At 51.6% G+C, this 13,819-nt stretch overlaps 1 protein-coding gene across 1 annotated transcript in view; it reads left to right on the top strand.

Moving 5' to 3' along the window:
* Nucleotides 1-13,819, top strand: part of LOC119457709 (heterogeneous nuclear ribonucleoprotein L-like) — a 128,806-nt gene that overhangs the window by 15,939 nt on the left and 99,048 nt on the right.

Consider the following 13,819-nt stretch of genomic DNA (forward strand, 5'->3'; position numbering starts at 1 on the left):
CTCCGATTGGCCCAAAACGCAAACGTGGCGGAATTCGACGGCGTCGAGAATAGCAACTTTGGACGGTATACCGGTGTAGCAAGAGGCCGGGTTCTTTCTTTCCCTGTGTACGATGTGTCGTGATGAGGAATTGGCTACGTGGAGAACTCGTGATGTTCAGTGGGACTGCCTCTTGTACTGCATAGCGAACCGTCAGATTGACGTACAGGAGGGAGGAAAAAATAAATAAATAAAGGAGCGATGTCACGGCGTCGGCGAGCGCTTCTCTCTCGGTCTCCTTGTATGTAGCCTTTCGTGCTATCTCCCTGAACCCGCGCGCTCGGTGTCCGCTCAAAGTTGTCCGTGCGGCCAAGCTTCCCGGCGCTGTGCTCGGGTTATTTCTGTTCCCGGCTTTCCCGTTGTCTCTCGTTTGCTGTTGCCGGCAGTGACAGCCAGCCCCTTTTCAAAGCCCTTAACAACTGCGACCCCGACTCGAAGCGGTCGTGGAACGCGGCGACGAGTCGATCACTTTTTGACGAGCGCGACGGAGAAGAAACAAAAATGGCGCCCTAGCCGATGGTTTGAGGCGTATGTGGCGCGCGCCCGCGGGTCGCTTGTCACCGTGTACGTTAGCGCGGAAGAGATGGGGGGAGGGTGTTGCTGTGTTGAAGAGGTCGGTTCAACGGCTGCGGGAGTGACAAAAAATGAAAGTCGAATGGGCGGTTTTGCGGCGGCTTTCTCGGTGGTCGAGTGCCGCCGGTCGCTGCCAGGCAAGCGGAGGAACTCGCGTTTTGAGGTCGCAAGTTTTGTTGCACTAGCAATGTGCCTGCCGAGCTGGTTGGTGTGTAGCTGTCGGTGTTCGTGGCATTAAAGGAATGTTACAAGTAGAGGAATGGAACAAGGCGCGGATAGAATTAACGACCAACTCGCGGCAGTATCGTTTTTTTTTTTTTTTATGTCCCACTATACAAGAGCGAGTTTCAGCTTCTAGATAAGGCTGCATGATCCTGTGTCGGGTCGTTCAATATTATTTCTGAATCCGCGCATGCTAACAGTATAGATGTGCGCGCGGTTCCAGCAAATAAAATTAGTAGCGAGATTGGAGTATTTCTATTCGTTTATTGTTCTGTTTCCCTTCAGCGCCACGAATGTTGGCAGATTTTGTTTATTTTTCACTAGCGAATACTGTCGTTTCCATTATGGTGAAATGAGGCGTTAAAAAAAAAAAAAGAAGGCGGACAGAGCGCAGCGTGCCTCGGCAGTAGCGAATCGCGCCACGAACCTTTTTGTGTGACTCACTTTACGTGCGTGACAGACATGGGTTTAACTCGCACGCGATGAACTAGGTTCCTGGAAGTGGACGTTCTGGCAAAGCAGCTGACTTTGCATTGGAAGCCTGGCTGCTTCCTTGCGTCGTATTTTAGGAACGATAAAGCGTAATAGAAGGGCGGTACGCGTTGATGCCGAATGCGTTCTCTTTATAACAATTACTGAACAGCCACTCCACGGCCAAGCTCACCTGGGAAGGTGTAAAACGATGACCCGTTATCCGGAGGTTCGTAAATGCGCGATAGCGTCGGCAGTTGACGCGCTATACTTGCGTCTGTTGCGGTGAAACGCGCGTTCCTAGGGAGCGGTGTCTGGGATTTCACGAGCTCACGTTCTCGCTTATTCATGGCAAAACACGATGGCGAACTCCAATAAAAGCTGTCGGCAAACAGCCACTTTGTGAAGCGCCGCGAAGGGAGAGGAGGAGGCCCACTTCGAGGAAGCTCACGATTCCGGAAGCTCGCTCGTTAAACTTCAAAAGCGAGTTCGCAAACTTCCAAACCTTATGGCTTCGATCGGCGCTAAACCTTATGGCGTGGAACACGTTGCCGGTCTCGTTCGACTTCTGCTTTGGCGATTGCGAAAGAAGCGCACGGGAAGGCTGTTAAATGGCGCGTCGTGATAAAACTGCCCCCGATTCTCGTCGTTAAGCCATCGTCGGCGTATTTCGTGCGTGCCTCGCGTTTTCTTTGCACTGGGAAGGTGTTGAGTGGCGGGCGGTAACGACTTGTTGCCTCCCCTTCGCCATATCCATCGGCGGGGCTTGGAAAGGAGAGGGTAACGCAAAAACGCGCAGCAGACGACGCGCAGCAGACGACATCGGGGGAGTGCCAGCAGACGATAGGACATTTGTGTGTGAGGTAGGGAATTCTTGGCACCGTCGGCTTTTTCTTGGCCTATCGCACGTCGTTGCCTTGGCCAGGGCTGTGAAACTTGGATGACGTCGTGTAAAGGCTGTAATCGTTCTTACCCTTTTAATGTCGCCCTTCGTCGCTCGCTCGGTCTTATTTTGTGTGTATCTGTGTCCTCCCGTTGTAGCGCAATTTGTACCCGTTGTAACGCACTTTGGGATCGTGGCAACCTCAAAGTTGCGGGCTATCGTCAGTTAACCATTGCGGCGCGCTCGTACGGGTTGGGCAAACGGCTTGGCTTGGCTGGGGTGCGCCTGACTAGACGGTCACATGGGCCAGTTTATTTCAGCTCATTTAGGTGGATGCGTGGCGTCATGTACGGAAGGAAAAAGAAAACTGTGACGTCGACTTCTTATTCGCTACTTGAGCCGCGTAAAGGTACTATGGGCTAGCGCCTTCGTACAAACACTATCGTAAGGGTTTATACATTCGTATCCGTTTGGGGTTAGCCCCACCGGTATCGTGGGTTGATCCCTAAGCGAGGAAGCTTCTGTCTTAGCTACTAAATCAAGACGTCACGTGTGCAGTTTTCTTTCGCTAGAGCTTGGCAGCCTCTTTCGCGTTCGAAATCATTGCAATTCGCGTTATATCTGGGCAGCCTAAGTGTTTTCATTCTAGGAAAGAAAAAAAAAAATGCGCTTAGATTCGAGCGAGCGCACTTTCCAGGCATGTGGACATTTCGCCGTGGCGACAGTTCCCATTCGTTCCCATTCCCATTCGTTGTAGCGCGTAACACATGTGCGAGGTTCCTACGAATGTGCAGGAGCGAAGTATTGTAGCACTGCCTTTACCCTAACGAAGAGTGGTGGGAAAGGCGTGCTTACGTAACGGCGGCAGGCGGATCTGCGGCGTCGACGCATCTGAATAATATATTAGCGCTGCGTCGGAACGTGTTTATGTTGCGAGGTGTCTTATTTTTAATGCCTGCCCTTTTTTTATGGCGTTCTCAGCTCGCAGCAAACTACGGGTTGGGGGGGGGGTTTAGCTGGCAATGATTACGGTGGTCGGCGACCGTCGACAGCTTGCCGCCGGCCCGCGTATTTTCAGCCCGTTAATTATTAGCAGCGCCGACGAGGCGACACCGTGTCGTAGCCGTGGTCATCTGTTGCGCCGCAGCTCTTGGCGTCCCGCGCTGTGACTATGCATTATTTGTGCGTGATTGCAGTGCGTCGCGCTATGCGCATGCGCGCTGGAGCACCAGTGTGGCCCCGCGGGGGTTATATATCTTTAGCTTCTTGTATAATTTCTTTAGTTTGACTTTTGCAGATATTTTTTTTTCTTTATTTCTATATTGGGGGGAGGGGGGGGGGGACCTTCGCCAGGCAGTTGCGCCTGCCTTTAGCCCCCTTCATCCCAGACATTGTAGTATCTCTGAGTAAACAATGTAAATAAAATAAAATATTAATATAAAGCCTCCCTGCTGAGACAGCCCGGATTTTTCCGCTGGCTCGGGCAGCAGATAGTTTACAGAGTTAGCAGACCCACTGTGTGTGCCCGTTGTCGGCCCTGCTTAGAAAATAAAGCAAAGCAAGTTTGGTGCTTTATCCATACGCAGCGCCGTCCACGCTTTTGTTGTTGTTGTTGGGCGCGCTAAGGATTTCGTTCCGCACGCCAGTCACATTTATGCGTTGTTTGTAAAAGATTCAAAAAAAAAATATTAAAGCAGCGATATTTCGAAGGTTACTATACGTGTGACACCGACGTAAGCGGGTGTTAATTCTCCCGGTGTTGAATAATACACTTTAACAAACAAGTAATGGCCGTCTTCTGGCAACCTAGTTTTCCGATCGATTCGTCGCCGGGTTGTTTAACCGTGAGTTCATCGACAGTGAACGAGATTTTTATCGAGTGCTGAAGCTTGAAGAGGCCCGGTCCTTCGCTTTGGGAGTATAGCTACCTTCTTTCGAACCCAAGCAAAGGGAAAGAAAGGAATTCTGTATAAGCCAAGCGTCGGAAGTTGGGTGGCGTGCGCAACTCAATTTGTGTCCCCATATTCGCGCTTCATAACCTCGGCTAGAAGGGAGGAAGCCCCCCCCCCCCCCATCTTCCCGCCGACTCCTCGGTCGCCGTTGGCTCGCAACGGCGTTCCCGTCTTCGATTGCGCCACACTCTTTCCCGATACTTCGTTCGCGCCTTCTTGGCCCGGAGCTCTTCCCTCTGTGGTTCGGGCCGCGGGGTTTCAGCTTAGGCCGGCGATGGAGATAGCGTGCGTGCATTGTGGCGGAATCGAAGCAGCGCGGGCGAATGATTAGCTAAAGCTTGCACGACCGCTTCGCCGTCAACTGCGCTTTGAGTGGATTGCTGCAGTGACGTGTTTAGTCCATCACTCGCCTACCGAGTACTTCGGCAGGAATTGCTATTCTTTTTTCTTGTCTACATTCTGGGCTGGTTACGGTGCCGTTTATTGTTACGTAGCGTGTGAATAGCCTTTTCTGAACTACTTCCCTATCCGTAATGCTATCCTCTCGCCTGGCTCGTCTTCCACTAGCGCAAAGAACGAACACGAATTCCCACGCCTGTCCTTTGTGGTGTCATATTTTGGAGGCGTATTGCTGGGGGACAGTGAAGTGTTGAGAATCTGTTGAGACGTTATTGCTTTGCATTCACGAGCAATCGCGGGAAATATTTTGGGAATGTTTCATGCAATATACAAAGCATACGAATGCGCGAGAATTGGTAACGTCATCATAACGGCGCTGCCGTTATGGCGCAAGCAAGATATTTCTTTCTTTTTTTTTTTTTTTTACTTTTTGTGCGCTCATAAGCAGCCTTTTACCTCCGTCAAGACGTAGGTAGTCTTTAGAGTAATCTACTCGTTCAGACATTTCTTGCCTTGTATTGCCCATGATTTCTAGAGGGACCCCAACATTTTTCCGCTCGGAAGCGTGGTCTCGTTATCGGTCGCGTATAATTATGGGGCCACGTAGCGATATAACGTCGAGGAGCTCAAACTTGGTTTGCCCCCCCTAAGCCGGCCTACCCTTTCGGGGGTAGGAGGCATTTCGCGATTTCTTTACGGTCGGCTCGCTCTCGACGATTTTCCGTCAGCACCGACCCTCGCTTCCGCATCGGCGCGCCCATCTAGCGCGGCGCGGAAGGCAGATTATGGATCCCCGACCAAGTGCGACGAAAAGGAATCTGATTACCGGCGGCGCCGAAAGCTCGCGCGAGAGAGCCGCATTTGCTGCAGCAGCAGCAGCAGCAGCCCGTTACATCTTCGCCTGTCTCGTCCGACAGCGCGTGCCTTCCATCCCCATTTCTAGCTGTCCTCTCCACTCGTTATTTTTATTTTTATTTTTTTTCCCCTCTCTGGCGTCTCTTTTAGCGCTGAGGACGGACTGCCTCTTACTTCATCTAGGAGGACGTGTGCGCTTTTGGCGTGTATCGCTTGCTTTTTCGTGGCGAAGGCGGGTTTATTTATTTCACGTCTCCGCCTAAATCCTTCGCTTCGTGACTGAAAATCGGCCCTCCGGAGAAGAGGAAAGAAAAGTTTTATACGCGCCTCGCGGCCGCGCAGTTCGAGTGGAACGGATGAATGTGCGCGGCCGGGAAAAATCCTCCCCGCTCGGCCGGGTTGCTGCTCGCGGGTTAGCCAACGTCGTCACAGGGAACTTCACAAAAGTGCGGGATTTCTTTTTTTATTTCTTTGTTTTGTTGCCATTTCATCGCATTTACTTGCTCTTCCGTGCAGCTTCGTTTTATGCGTGCTTCGGGGTCTTCTCTCCTGTCTTAGCTTGAACGTTGGTAAGCGTGTCTTCCGAAGTTTCCCGCTTTCTGGCAGAAAGTCAGTCTCCGTTTAAAGGTAGCGCTACGCACATTTTCTTAGTTGAGGGAGGGATTGGCGCTTGCACGGCGTTAGAACAATGGTAGGGACAGTTTGTAACGTGGCGGCAAGCATTGGCGAGCGTGCCTTCGGATCGTGGGTTGAGCCGAACTATGCTTGAGCTCCGCGGGGCGGCTTAAAAAGCGGATAAAAACGGTACCCGTCAGTAAACGTGCAGTGCAACTGGGAGTAGTCGGGGATTAGGATGACGTTATGGCATTCTTGTTCCCTTTTAATGCGGGCGCACTATAGGAGTGTCAAAACGAAAAAAAAAAAAAAAGAAATGAAACTGTGGGAAGCCGGTCACGGGGGTTGAGGTCTTGTGATTGACCTTCATGTGTGATCTCTTGCCCTTCTATTTACCGCACTCCCTGTGTAAGCTAGTCCTTTTGATGAATGAATCACTTCATAGTGAAACTGGCTGTGGTCTGCACCGTGAGCCCTTGAATGACACTTTGCAATGTTATGTTTTCATGTTTTTTTCCCACACCGTTTTAAATGCATGATTACGCTGTACACAACTCCCGGCGCCTTCGCAGTGGGCGGCCACTCTCGCCAACGCTGTCTCCCCCACCCCCCTGTTTATTTTATAATTTTTTTTTTCGTTTAGAAACTTCCTGCGTCAGTTCCTCGGTGTGTTCATACGGCGCGTGTTTAAGTCGTTCTCTTGTGCGCTTGTTGCCTTGGCGGCACTTGTGTAAGGACGCCAATTTTTGGGAGAAGGGTCATTGGTTTTGCCTTTACTGCGTTCTTTTACGGCCTCTCGTGTCTTTCCTCTGTTTTTCGCGCACCGAGCGTGCGAGCAGTCAAAATGTGGCTGAGACCCTTTCTCTCTGCGACTGAGACCCCCCCCCCCCCCCCCGTGTTTTCTTTTTTTTTTTTTTTTGTCCTCTTTCGAGTTCGAGTGCAAGCTCGGCGCTTCTCGGTGCAGTTTTACGGCCCGACTTCTTGCGCCCGCGTGTCGTGCATGCTGCCTTTTTTTTTTTTTTTCTTCCTTGAGGGGGCCCGCCAGTGCGTGTGAAGCTGATTGTTAGCCTCGGCGCAGAGAGCTATTACAGCCGGCTCCGGTTAATTCGACTTTTCGTTTAATTCGAACGCACTGGAGAGGCCCGGTGAGAAACTGGTCGTCCTGTGAAATGCTGATGTCGTTGTATTGCTCTTCTGTCTCCTCTGTCGGAGTCGTTAGTTCATGGTTCGACGAAAAAGCGTCGGCTGAGAGGCGTACTTTTTTTTTTTTTCGTCAGAAATAACGGAACATTCGCCACAGAAAACAAATTAAAAACGAGGTCTACGACGTTTCGATACCCGTACCGTCGTACGGATTCCTTTGTTCACAAGGGTGAACGAAGTTATGCCGTGCCATCTCATGCGCAAGAGATGGCGCGGTGGTCCGGCGTAAATGGTCCGTGGCTGTGATATAGCTACAGCATGCCAGTCACTATTGCAACCTGCGTTAAGGTCATGTTTAGCCAGGGCTCTTTTACTCGGTGAATGCGGTGCTCGCTGCCTTTAAGCTCCGCACGCGTTCGTTGCGACCGTGCGCGGCTGGAGGATCTCCCGCGACCCGGTTTTCAAGAAACGGGGAGCTTAGAGATTAAGAATAAATATTTTTTTTTTCGCGTTCGTTTGTCTTTCACCAGCCGATACTCTGAACGTGAGCTCGCTCGTCTCAAACGGCTCGGCCACATCCATCGTCGTCAAAATGGTGCGGCGCAGCGGGAAGAGCCTTAGACGCAAGGCCTGCGCACTCTTATTTGGTGACGTCATGCTACTGTGCCCGAAATTTCCATTTGCCGAGGCTGGCGTGACGAAAGCGGCGAGGTCAAGAATCGCAGCGACTTGCTCGGGAGCATGTCTATTAGATTCTACGGCAGTCGGCTCGGGTAGCATGGCGTCGGGGATCGGATCTAAGTTCTATGTTATTACTGCGAAGCAGGCTGACAGCAGACGTCCTGTCAGAATCCGGCAGGGGCAGGCTGCGTGAGCAGTTTTTCAACGAAGGCTTAACTTTATGACAAGTTTCTGAAACCTTTCCTGCTTCGAAATCTGTTACATTCGTAACGACGCACAGGCGCGCTGTTGTTTAGACGCGAAATAGTATAATGAAGGTTTGTTTATTTCTTTGAAATGAACTAAAGTGACGTTTTGTCGTTCTAAACTTCTTTAAGAGCGTCTCTCTTCAAAGAAGTTCTCACTGTCGCGACATCACTACGAAGGCAGCGTGAGACAGAAGCTGTGTTTGACATGAGCGAGCCGGTAACGTCGAGCCTTTAAAAGAAGCACGGAGCGAGCGAGCGAGCGAGCGAGCTGAGTTATGGGCAACACTTGCGACTTCCGAAACCCCTGCACGGAGTCTCGGTTCGCAGCGAACGTGGTGTCTCGCGTGCTCTGAGGACGCGGAAAATGGTCACGGAATCGAGCGAGCGAGAAAAGCGGCACTTGATGGGCTTCCGTTTCTGACAGTTGCGTGCACCACATTGGAAGCTTCGAGAACTTCTTGAAGAGCCTGGCGTGGCGTAGTTCTAACGCGCAAAATAATAATAATAATAATAAAAAACGACCTTGTTTTTACTTTCCTTGAGATGGCATCTTCATTCGTCGGGTCTGGTGCGAACTCGGGACTCAAGAAATTGACTTTTAAATGTTACACCCATTGTGGGCTTATTTTGTTCCGGAACGATGATCATCTGCCTTGCTTGCAGTATTGTTTATTTAACACTATGCGCGCCGCGTGGCTCACTGGCCAAAGTGTTTCGCTGCTGAGCACGAGGTCGCGGGGATCAAATGCCGGCCGCGGACGGCCGCATTTCTATGGAGGCGAAATACAGAAACGTCCGTGTGCTTGCGTAGTGCACGTTAAAGAACCCCAGGTGGTCAAAAGTAATCCGGAGCCCTCCACTACGGCGTGCCTCATAGTCATAACTCGTTTTGGCACGTAAAACCCCACAGTTATAACACTAGGCGCTCGCCGCTTTCCAGTCAAGAATGCTATGGCGCGTTGATAAGCGCGCGCAGCTTTAGAGACTCTTAACGAAAAAGCGGGCAATATTTTTTATCATTGTATGGTGACGAAGTAAGCGCTGAAGGGTGCATACTTTTCTTTTTGCACGATCCGCTCGTATCTCGTGCATGCTCCTTAGGTGCCGGAGCTTTGGATCATGTTAACGTGGCGACAGTTCACTGCGCAATGGATTTTTCTTTTTTTTTTTTTTTACTGCACTAACATTCTCCTGGAGTACCGAACAAGAATTGGGTGTCGGGCCAAGGTTGAGGTGGCGCCGTGTCTTCACGGAGCCGTTTCACTATTTTTATCGTCCTTATCGGCCCAAATACACGGCTAACGCGGGAGCGCCATTTAAGTTCAATAGACTAGTTGCTAGCGCGCTCCACTCTGATTGCAGCGATGCGTAGTCTTTCTCTCGAGATTGGAGCCTGAGATAGCAAGCTTCCCCAGCCGAACGTGCTAGCTGCTCCAAGAATGCACTCGAAGTAGCCTCGTAATCGAGCTTTCGTTCTGAATAAACCGGGCGTCATTCCGAGCGCTAGATTTCGACCTGCCGAATGAATGTAAGCCGTGAGCGCTCGAAAGCGGTCAGTCGAAATGTACCTTTACCGTGACGACCGCGTTGTACGCAAGGTCATTTCACCGCGCGAAAACCAAAATAGCGCTCTGTGGTAATATTTTTAGTCGAATTGGTGATGACATGCTCGTGCTTCCTGGAAGGCGGAAAAAAAAAATCAAATATATCATCCTACCGCGGCTGCCCTTTACCTGGACATTTCCACCACCACTTCCCCGCACATGTTTTTTTTGTCGTCTGCTCACTGCCCTCTAAAGCAGACGAAATGGTCGTGGCCGTTTTAAACTGCGTCGTCCTCTCTCTCGATTGGCTGACGCTTGCTGTAGCTTCTGAGGCACTGCACGGTTTCTACGGAGACCGTTTGCACGCCGTCTCCTTCCCGAGAACGCTCGAGACACCCGTTCGCCGCCACCGCCTGTCCGTCGCCGACTGCGAGTCGTAAATTAGAGGCCCCGCGTTCTGTTAAGGTCGTGGATATAGGCCTGATGAGGCGGTCGTTCCTTCGTATAACGGGCTTGCTCGCGAGTGCGCAATCCTCCGTCCCTTCCTTACTACTTGCGACCCGGTGTTAGAAACAGGGAAAAAAAAAAAAAAAATACATAAAGAAGGTTATTTGCGCTTCTGCAAGGAAAAAGGCTGTTGGCGGCATGTTCTCACTCCCTTCGTGTTTCCGCCGTTCGCCCGCAAGAATATCGGTAGTTTATTTGACGCGCGATTAACGGGCGGCCTGCCATTTCGAAAAAAAAAAGAAAGAAAAAGGGGGCCCTCGAGATGCACGCGGGAAGTATGAGGGTTGACGAGTTGGTGATTGGGCAGGCGTGAAACACGAAATGCACTTGAAGGCCTTCCTGTCGAACAGCTGTTACGCGCGTAGGCATCGTCGGGGCTTTCATCTGTTCCTTAAAATTTATTCCAGGCTCGGTTTTTATCGCCTTTGTGGTGATCAGGTCAGCATTTGCGCGGAACAAGTGGGGCCGTTGTTTTCTTTTTTGCTAGTTGGTGAACCGTTCATTTTTGCACCGGTGTCTACGTGTACGTTGATGCGGCTGAAGACCATGGTATGATAAACGCATTAAACGAAGCTCGTGTGTCTTTGTTTCCCTTAAAACTGCAATTTAAGCTTTCTCATTGTCTGCAGTCACGGTTTCTATTGCACTTTTAATCGTTTAGCGCTATTTCAAGGGGGTATACCTCCATCAGGCAACTGGCGCTTTATGGACGCGATCATCAAGAAGTACCTTTTGCCTAACATAGCGTAGTTCGCTTTCTGAGTTCGTCTCTTCCGTTATTGTTGCGGCTAGTTTACACAGCTCTGAGATATCACATTTAAGCCAGTTATAACCCTATTAGCAATCGTTTTGAGCCTATCAAGTATTTCATCCTTCGCTATTCGCCTTTCTCATTTCGTTCGCGCTCCTAACGCAGTCCTGCCAAGGGGAGAAGAGCAGGGCATTATCTCGAAGCCTACGTCTCTCTCTCTCTCTCACCTTTCTGCCTCTCTCCTTTCTGCATATGCAAGGCGCCGCAGCCAGTCGAGTGCGCAGGGCATGCCTTTAGTAGGAGCCCGTGCTTGAGTCGCGAGCACAGGATCGTTCTTTCTTCCTGGCTTCCCCCCCGTTCGCCTCACTCAGCGTAAACAAAGACAGCTCGGCAGGACCCCTTGCTTTCGGCAAAGCTAAGACCGGGTCGGTCCCAGTTTGTTTTTCTAGCGCAGCCGGTGGAACGCTGGCTTCTTTCCGTAAACCGCTATCAAGAATAATACCGACGGAGGAAAAACAAAATAAGAAGTGTTTGCCTGCCTGCAAGCGCCTGCGTTAAGAAAACTAAAACTAAAATAAACGGAACGAAAAAGCGCCGGTGCTTTATCTCCACCGCCTGGGCACTGGGCACTCTCTGGATGTGTTATGGGATCTCGGCGGCTTTTCTACTGAAGGCGGTATGCAAATGCCCCGTTTGGCCGCGTTCGTGCCGAAGTGCGAAGTGCTGAGTTCGGAGTAAACGCAAGATTCTGCGGGACTCTCGGGAAGACGGCTGAAGAGAACGCGAGTAGGATAAGGAAAATACTAAATAATAAAGTGGAAAGGCAAAGTGGGCGCGGTTGTCCGCTTATTTGCTTACCTTCCGGTTCTCTTCGCTGATGGGGGAATCTTTTTCGCCCCCTTTCAACTTTCCCTTCTCGGCTTCTGGTCTTAAGATTTACTGGTTGCCGATATGGGCCCACCTCGGCTCTTCGAAATCTCGCTTTCGCTGCTTCTTTGTGTCTCGGCTATCTGGCTGTACGCATGCTGCCAACAGCGCTTCCACGCGCGGCCGCTGTTTGGTATCACGGCAGTGTGGTAACGGTTTTGCGTCTGCCTCAGCTTAAAGTGCCCTGTCCTCTGGAAGTTTGCGCTCACCACTATAAGCACATGAAAGTCGATTTGATCGTAATTCGTTGCCATACTGTTATCAGTACTTCCATACCGTTACCAGTACCTGTTAAGCAAATCTTCCGATAGATGGCGGTGCTGCAGACCACGCGCCGACTTGTTGCGTTACCTGTGGTATGCGAACGAAGCGAGTTCTAAAGTATGTCGGGCTCCTCGGCGCAATCAAGCCCGTGCTTGTCGAGAGCTCGTAGGACTTTGCTCGCGTCTTATTGGCACCTAAATTGGGTCGCGAAAGATGGCCGGGTTTCGTTACGAGTAAAACAATGCGGATTTATGTAGACATTGTGCGTGCGAAGAACCGTCTCCACCTAGTTCGTCGGGCTCGTTCACTTACCGCCGACAGCTTCTGGCTAGGGTAGATTTCAGAGGGTCGCTGCGGTGAGTCGTATAGTTCACTGCTGCGTTTCTCGCGTCGTTTTGTCTCGCATCAAAAGTTTCGAGGGTAGACTAGGTAGGCGCGCCCAACCACGTAGGTGTTCAATCGCGCGGACGACGTCGCAGTGATCTCTTGTAACACAGCCAGTTCGGCGGTCTCGTTCGGGAAACGCAGCCCGTGTAATATCAGCAGCTGTTGATCGCTCGGTGAGTTTCCTGGCGTGTTTACTGCGAAGCATTCGGGGACGCACTCGTGGTTCCGCGAAAAAGAAATTACGAGCTTGGCGCCGCTGTAGCTTTGGAAAACGGGTAAACGTCGCCCGCGTGAGTGATTGCGGTTCTGCCTCTTGGGTCGAGTTTGTGTGCACCTTAAGGAACCGCCGCCTCAGCCAAGGGGGAAGCGGGTTCTAATTCCGAGCGAGATCCGTCAAGTGGCTGCGAGTTTTTAGAAGTCGTGCTGGGGCGCTAGATTAAGGGGCGGAGTATGGGGCATGGCGCGGCCACTGTAGCGGTTTGCACCGCGCATGGCCCGCAGTTTAGGAATCTGTGCGTCTTTTAAAAAACTACGATCGCTTATTTGACCGCGGAGCTGGCCGAACGGTGCTGCCTTGAATATCCTGCGCCGAGTTAACGACGTTTGTTACATTAACTTGATCGAAATAGAGGCGGCATTCCAAGCAACATTCGCGAGGTCAGCGAACCGGCATCGTCTCGGCAAAGTTGGGAGGACGCGCTTCCGTCGTGCCTCGGTCGCTCTTCCTAGTGTTTTAAGATAAGTTACTATACTCGTCGACGTTTAATCGCCGATCTTGGGCGAGATAAACTCTCTACAAGTATCGTCCTTGACCCAGTACGGTGGCTTGTCACTGGTGAAACAGGCTGATCGCCGCGGTGGTCTGCGACTCTACAATTCGACTCTGCCTCGTGATTAAGCGAAAACCGGGGGCTGTCAAGGAGAATGTGCGTCGCGTCCCTCCTCCAATTTCGCGTCAACCGCTCGCTATGCTGTGTTCTGGCGCTGCTGCTGTCAAAACTGCGGAAAGCGTCAGCGCAGTTATGCCCGTAGTGACGACGCGAGACCACCTATATAGCCCCAACATTCATTACTTATGCAGCGTCCCGACGTCGAGAAACGCGCGGGCAACCGGCTCGAGCGAGCGCTGCCCCGCAGCCCCGGTAAAGCTTAGCGCCCAGATTTCGAGCTCCCTTCTTCGGGGGTGACGTCACCCGCATCCGCGCGGTATTGCGTTCGCCCTGCGGCATTCACGAAATTGTAAATGCGGCCCTTCGGCGCTCGCTTTCCCCGGTGCGCGCATTCGCGGCCCTGGCACCCGCCTCCGAATCATGCATCCCCCCCCCCCCCCCCCCACCGAAGGACGCCGGGTCGAAGGA

The sequence above is a fragment of the Dermacentor silvarum genome, chromosome 7, assembly GCF_013339745.2.
Source record: "Dermacentor silvarum isolate Dsil-2018 chromosome 7, BIME_Dsil_1.4, whole genome shotgun sequence".
Lineage (NCBI taxonomy): Eukaryota > Metazoa > Arthropoda > Arachnida > Ixodida > Ixodidae > Dermacentor > Dermacentor silvarum.